Consider the following 7,700-nt stretch of genomic DNA (forward strand, 5'->3'; position numbering starts at 1 on the left):
GTGCATATCTATAGGGGAGGCATGTTCGATGGGAGGCATTGGAACTGTTCCATCAGATGATGCCTCCCCATAAAACCATGGTTTCTCTCTTTTTAGCATTTCAGGCATTGGGTAGGTGCACAGGTGCTACTGTAGGCTGCTATGTCACAGCCTGCAGAATAGCCACAGATCCACTTGTATCCTTAGGGGTTACTGGTGCAGGCTTAGCGCATGCCAAAGGCCAAGCCAACATTTCATCATGCATGCATGATGAAGGCCATTAGCAAAGAATAAGACCCAGCGTTTCCTGTTTCAAAATTATTCAGCATGAGTTGCACAAGACAGACAACTAGCTATGAATTTGTTTTAGTGGTCACAAGCCCTTGGCTTGGGTTGCATCAGTCTGAGCTGATTTATAGTTGTCCAAATGTTGATGAGCAGCAATTACAAATTTGGACCAGCACATCAATGAAACATGATGGAAAAGGAGATTGCAGCAGTGGTGTTTTTCCTGAAAAGACTGATCAAGGTGGAAAGTGGACATGTTTGTGGAGCAGTTGACTGTTGCCCTGCATGAGAATTCAGGGTGCATTGGTACCCTGACAACCCCAGCAAAGGACTTCAGGTGTATTCGGCTGAACAGGTTGCAGAGGGAGGATCCAGAGCTGCTGCGGGCCTGCCAGGAGAGTGGGGTTCAGTACAAGAACCATGGCCTGCTCAGGGGAAGTGTGTTGTATGTATGGAGAGAAGAACCATGCTTTCAAGGTGGCCAGTTTCTTTGGTGATGAGGATGTGACTAAGAAGGTGACCAGCGCTGGAGGGTGACTTCTGACTACCACTCCGGTTCCTCCTCAGATGAGTATAATGGCCTCAGGGAAACCCGTCCTCCCCCTACCTTCCCCTAAAATCTCCACACATATCAGATATCTACCCAGCTGCTCCTTTGTGGCGTCCTCCAGTGCCCAAGCAGAAGAAGATGGTGCCCGGTAAAGGATACAACGGCCCTCCACATCCACCTCACTATGGCTTCAGACCCCAAGGCAGACACACCCAGCCCTTCACAGACAAAATGGCTGGGCTTTGCTGGCCAGAGAGGGGGGCACGGGTACTAGGGTGGAACTCCAGGCCTGGCTTACTGTTAGTGACCACTGTAGCAAGTGTTGACATTAGTATTAGCCTGTTCCAGGTGAAAAATCTGTCGATGTGCCCTTGAGAAATTCATCTAACCGTAAGTTGCTCTGGATAAGAGCGTCTGCTAAATGACTCAAATATAAATAGGGCAGCGTGGGTGAGACAGGTATGAGTCACTTAATGAGAGCTTAACAATTAGGAACTGAGTCATGTCTGGAATACCAAGATTCATAGGTTGTTCAAATACACTATATTACCAAAAGTATGTGGACACCTGCTCGTTGAACATCTCATTCCAAAACCATGGGCATTAATATGGAGGTGGCCATCCTTTGCTGCTATAACAGCCTCCACTCTTCTGGGAAGGCTTTCCTCTAGTTGTTGGAACATTGCTATGGGGACTTGCTTCCATTCAGCCACAAGAGCATTAGTGAGGTCGGACACTGATGTTGGGCGATTAGGCCTGGCTCGCAGTCGGTGTTCCAGTTCCACCCAAAGGTGTTTGACTGGGTTGAGGTCAGGGCTCTGTGCAGGCCAGTCAAGTTATGCCACACGATCTCGACAAACCATTTCTGTATGGACCTCGCTATGTGCACGGGGACATTGTCATGCTGAAACAGGAAAGGGCCTTCCCCAAAGTTGGAAGCACAGAATTGTACAGCCCCAGACAATTATTCCTCCTCCACCAAACTTTACAGTTGACACTATGCATTCGAGCAGGTAGCGTTCTCCTGGCAGATGGTGAAGCGTGATTCATCACTCCAGAGAATGCGTTTCCACTGTTCCAGATTCCAATGGCGGCAAGCATTACACTACTCCAGCTGGCGCCTGGCATTGTGCATGGTGATCTTACGGTTATGTGCGGCTACTCGGCCATGGAAACCAATTTCATGAAGATCCCGACAAACAGTTCTTGTGCTTTCATAGGCAGTTTGGAACTCGGTTGTGAGTGTTGCAACCGGGGACAGTCAATTTTTACACGCTACGTGCTTCTCCACTCGGTGGTCCAGTTCTGTGAGCTTGTGTTAACTTCCACTTCGTGTCTGAGCTGTTGTTGCTCCTAGACGTTTCCACTTCACAATAACAGCACTTACAGTTGACTGGGGCAGCTGTACTGTAGAAGGGCAGAAATTTGACGAACTGACTTGTTGAAAAGGTGGCATCCTATGAAGGTGCCACGTTGAAAGTCACTGTGCTCTTCAGTAAGGTCATTCTACTATCAATGTTTGTCTATGGAGATTGCATGGCTGTGTGCCTGATTTTATACACTTCTCAGCAACGGGTGTGGCTGAAATAGCTGAAACCACTTATTTGAAGGGGTGTCCCATACTTTTGTATATATAGTGTAGTTAATGATAGTTTCCAAGATGGCGACGCAGTAGGACGTGTATATCAGTCTTTGTCTTATCCCTTGTAAATAGCCGGTCTTTTTCGTATATATCTTAATCTCACTTCTATCTACGAAGTAAATATACTTTCCTGCAACCTGCCTCACCCAATGTGGTATGGATCTGCTATTTTTATTCCTTATAACGGGAACTTCCATCAGGAGCTAGCCAGCTAACTAGCTCCTAGTCTTTGTTAGCCACAGCTAGCTGTCCTCGCCATTTTTCCCCGGAATCAGCCAGCCTTAGCTCGGACAATCACCTGCCAGTCTGCACAGCGCGATATCAACCCAGAGCATATCGGACTGCTTCTCTCTACCATATCACCGGATTCCTGCCGCTCTGGATCATTACACTGGATCATTACTCCTAGCTAGCTGCTAGCTAGCTGCAAATTAGTGGCTACTGTTAGCTAATGCCTCTGTCCTGAAGTAAGCACCAGCTAGCCTCGAGCTAGGCCCATATACCAACTAATTCTAGGGCTATAATTACCTCCTTTGCCAATGGGCATGGACACTTTAATGTCAGCATGGAGCCCCGCCGATCCATCATGACTGGATTGCCGACGTGATCGCCTGATGTGGTCTCAACAGGCTATTCTGTTATGATATCGCCGCAGAACCATCCACTAGCCCCGGCCTGTTAGCTTTTCTGAATGCTCGCCCAGTGTAGTAGTGAATACCGTATAGCACCCTGTCTAACCTATTGCTACTCTTTTGACCCTATGATCACTTGACTACACAGCTGATGCCTCCTGGACTGTTTCAATAACACGGTACCTCATTTTGTTATCCTGTCGGCCCCAGCCTCGAACTCAGGTCCTGTATGTATCGAACTGACCTGCTCTGCCCTTTCTTCGCCATTTACCCATTGTTGTCTTAGCTCTCCTGCTCAACACCTGTGATTGCTTTATGCCTCTCTCTAATGTCAATATGCCTTGTCTACTGCTGTCTTGGCTAGTTTTGATTGCTTTATTTCACTGTAGAGCCCTCAGTCCCGCTCAAATTGCCTTCGATAGCTCTTTCGTCCCACCCCACACACGAGGAGACCTCACCTATGTTAATTGATGCCTCCAGAGACGAAACCTCTCTTATCATCACGCGACGCATAGGTTTATCTCCACTGTACTCACATCCTACCATGCCCTTGTCTGTAAATTTTCTCTTGAATCTATCTTGCCACACGCAGAAATCTGCTCCTTTTATTCTCTGTCCCCAACGCACTAGATGACCAGTTCTTATAGCCTTTAGCCGTACCCTTAACCTACTCCTCCTCTGGTGATGTAGAGGTTAACCCTGGCCCTGTAGCCCCCAGTTCCACTCCTATTCCCCAGGCGCAGTCATTTGTTGACTTCTGTAACCGTAAAAGCCTTGGTTTCATGCATGTTAATATCAGAAGCCTCCTCCCTAACTTTGTTTTTTTCACTGCTTTAGCACACTCCGCCAACCCTGATGTCCTAGCCGTGTCTGAATCCTGGCTTAGGAAGGCCACCAAAAATTCTGAAATTTCCATCCCCAACTATAACATTTTCCGCCAAGAAAGAACTGCCAAAGGGAGTGGAGTTGCATTCTACTGCAGAGACAGCCTGCAGAGTTCTGTCATGCTATCCAGGTCTGTGCCCAAACAGTTTGAGCTTCTACTTTTAAAAATCCACCTTTCCAGAAATAAGTCTCTCACTGTTGCCGCTTGTTACAGACCCCCCTCAGCCCCCAGCTGCACCCTGGACACCATATGTGAATTAATTGCCCCCCATTTATCTTCAGAGTTTGTACTGTTAGGTGACCTAAACTGCGATATGCTTAACACCCCAGCCGTTCTACAATCTAAGCAAGATGCCCTCAATCTCACCCAAATTATCATGGAACCTACCAGGTACAACCCCAAATCCGTAAACTCGGGCACCCTCATAGATATCATCCTGACCAACCTGCCCTCTAAATACACCTCTGCTGTCTTCAACCAGGATCTCAGCGATCACTGCCTCATTGACTGCGTCCGTAATGGGTCCGCGATCAAATGACCACCCCTCATCACAGTCAAACGCTCCCTAAAACTCTTCAGCGAGGAGGCCTTTCTTATCGACCTGGCCCAGGTATCCTGGAAGGATATTGACCTCATCCCGTCAGTAGAGGATGCCTGGTTATTCTTTCTCCCGAGTGGTGCAGCGGTCTAAGGCACTGCATGTCAGTGTTAGGGGTGTCATTACAGATGCTGGTTCGATTCCAGGCTGTATCACAACCGGCCGTGATTGGGAGTCCCATAGGGCGGCGCACCATTGGCCCAGCGTTGTTAGGGTTTGGCCGGGGTAGGCCGTCATTGTAAAATAAGAATTTGTTGTTAACTGACTTGCCTAGTTAAATAAACATGTCATGGCTTTACAGTGTAGGCCTACGTAAGTAAATATGTTTTTTGTTGTTTTTGAAGTTACTGGCATTTGAAATAAGGTATTCAATATTACAGTTAAGCAGCATTAAGCAGTCTCACAAAGTAAGGCATACGGTTGTTGTAATATCTGTCAGTCTGAGTAGGGGGAAGGTTTGTGACTGGATCGTGTGGATCTGCCACTGACATGGCCTCTCATCTGAGGAGGCAGCCATTGCTTTAATCCTGGGATTTCGCAAGTTTCTGGGCAAGGATCTGCAGAGGTGGGACTCCAAGGACTGCAAGCCCAGGTCATTGTATGCAGATTCGTAGGAGGTGTTGGTGGAGGCCATGATGATTTTGGTTGAATGCCTTTTGATCTTTTCAAGTCGTTGTGGGCTGTGAGATCTGGGTGCCACACCGGAGCTGCATAATCAAGCGCTGGACAGACTAAGCAGATGTTGACTGTCAGAGGGTGGGTTGCATGTGAAGATGGTTGCATGTCCCATTTTATATTGGTTTGGAATGTCACACTGAGTGCTTAGGCACTAGATACTACCTCAAGTGCAGGGAGTTAGCGAAAGGGCTTGTATATCCTGTAAACTACCTACCTACCGCTGTTGTGCTCTTCAGCAAAGCACTTTACACCTTAGTGATCAAGGGGCACTGCTCGGCAGCATAAAGAATATCTATGCAAATGGCCCAATAAAGCAAGTATTGTCTTGTATAGACAGCATATGGCTGCAATTTTCTTATTTTACATCTTGCTCTACTTGACTTCTACTTAAAGGGTAACTCTGCCACTTTTCAACCTCGTATTCATTATCTCCAGCACCAAACCAGTGTACATATGTGGAAACAGCGTGTTTCTATGATCTGTGGTTAAAAAGATAAGAAGAAGGTTCTAAAAAATGCTTTTCTGTGACATCACTGGTTAAGATTAAAAGGAAGAAAAACTGGGATTTTCAAAACCAGGGAGGATATTTTCTTGCTCACCGCAAATATCATAGTGTTTGAAAATCATTGTTTTTAAAATGTTTTAACTTTTGATGACGTCATCAGGTATAACTTTTTAATGTTATATTTCTTTCTACAAAATGTAGAAATGAACTGTTTTCACATAGACACTGGTTTGATACTGGAGATAATGAATATGAGGTTGAAAAGTGGGGGAGTTGCCATTTAACTTTTATTTGAGCATAAAACAAGGCTATTTTTGCCTCAGTATGTTTTTCTTTGGCTACAATGAGAAGCTGTGTACAGTTATTGTAACTGAACTTACTGAAAGCCACCACAACTACAGACTTACAGTCAAACTGCCAGACCATTCATAAATTACCATAACTGATCTGAAGCAAGGTTCTAATTCACCAACTCCAAATTCTGCAGTAGAATTTAGTTTAATTTGTCATAGAGATTACTAAAAAATAAAGCACAAAACTTGCAAACTAAAGTTCTTTTGAATTTGCACAACATGCACAAATTTGGTACAAGTTACCTTCCCAAACCTTGTCTTCAGAAAAGGTCAGGTATGTTTATGAGTATTGCAAGACAGAGGAGATTGCGTAAATCTAAATAACATGTTGGTTGACATCCCAGAGATAGAATTAACTGTGGTGCTGATAGATACTGCCGTGCTGGCAGACACCCCATAACAACTCAAAGCGATGTCATGTCAAATTTATGTGGCGTAGGTATCCTCACTTTGACGAGACAGCCATCACCCTGATCACCAGCCTGTGGTCAGATATACAGTACCTCCTTACATGGACGGTGCCTATGAAAACATTGAGATGAACAACATGCTGTTTTCAAAGGTACTGAAGCACTGCACAGGAATAATTTGCATCAAATTAACTGGTCGATAACAAATTCTTTGATGTGTCAATAAATATCCTGCTGCTGCAACTCAATAATAGGAGAGTGACAGTAATTGACAAGAGCGTTGAATGTTGGTACTGCATAATATGATGAATTAACACATGACATGTTTGTTTTTCGTAGTGAATGGTTTCATGCTCCCAGTACTGGAAAGTGAATCAGCAAGATCTCCTCGAGGTCTACCCCATAAACATCTCAGACTTTGGCTTCCCCTCCAGGATGAAGGCTATAGATGCTGTACTTCACTTTCGCATTGCCTGCCTCACAGTGTTCTTCACCGGGCATGAGTGCTGGAGGTACTCCTTAGACTTATCTAAGACTCTGCCATAGACTGACTCCTTTAAGACTGGCTCCCTTTAGACTGACTTCACTTTGACTCACATGAGACTTCCTCTTTATCTGCCCATTAACATTGTCACATATAATGATTCAACAAATGTGGGTAATGTGGTTATGTCCAATAAAGACACAACATAGAACCATAGAACTTGACTTATGACTGATTTGAATGTCATCACACTCCACATACTAAACTACCTTTTTTTTATTTCCAAAAGAATTCATCTACTTCTTCAAGGGGCATGTTGAGTATAAAAATGACCCCAAATGCAAACATGTCACTGCCACGGGGCCTGCATATGAGTTGCTGGACTGTACAGGATAAATTAACGACAACAACACGCTAAAGAGGCTGATCTATCTTCTGCTCAAAGCCTTACACTCTACCTGGCTTCACCCCAGAGACGGTTGTCCAAATTAGGGAGGACTCAATAGAGGAACATAGTCATATGCATGAAATAGATGTGTCATTCTGTTGTGGTGAAAACCACAACAAATTGGTTTACATCACAGGAAACTTACGACATTCACAGGTTTTCATAAAATAGACTGGGAAATGTATTTTTACAGAATCCCTCAGCTGTCAGCGATTAAATGCTTGTTTTGAAATCCTGGAAATCCTGG

The 7,700-nt window shown here is 45.0% G+C and overlaps 1 pseudogene; it reads left to right on the forward strand.

Annotated features, from left to right (window-relative positions):
- Positions 1-457: 457 nt before the first annotated feature.
- LOC115148236 (protein BTG3-like) lies at positions 458-7,272 on the forward strand (annotated as a pseudogene).
- Positions 7,273-7,700: the final 428 nt, after the last annotated feature.

The sequence above is a fragment of the Salmo trutta genome, chromosome 15 (genome assembly GCF_901001165.1).
Source record: "Salmo trutta chromosome 15, fSalTru1.1, whole genome shotgun sequence".
Taxonomy (NCBI): Eukaryota; Metazoa; Chordata; class Actinopteri; order Salmoniformes; family Salmonidae; genus Salmo; species Salmo trutta.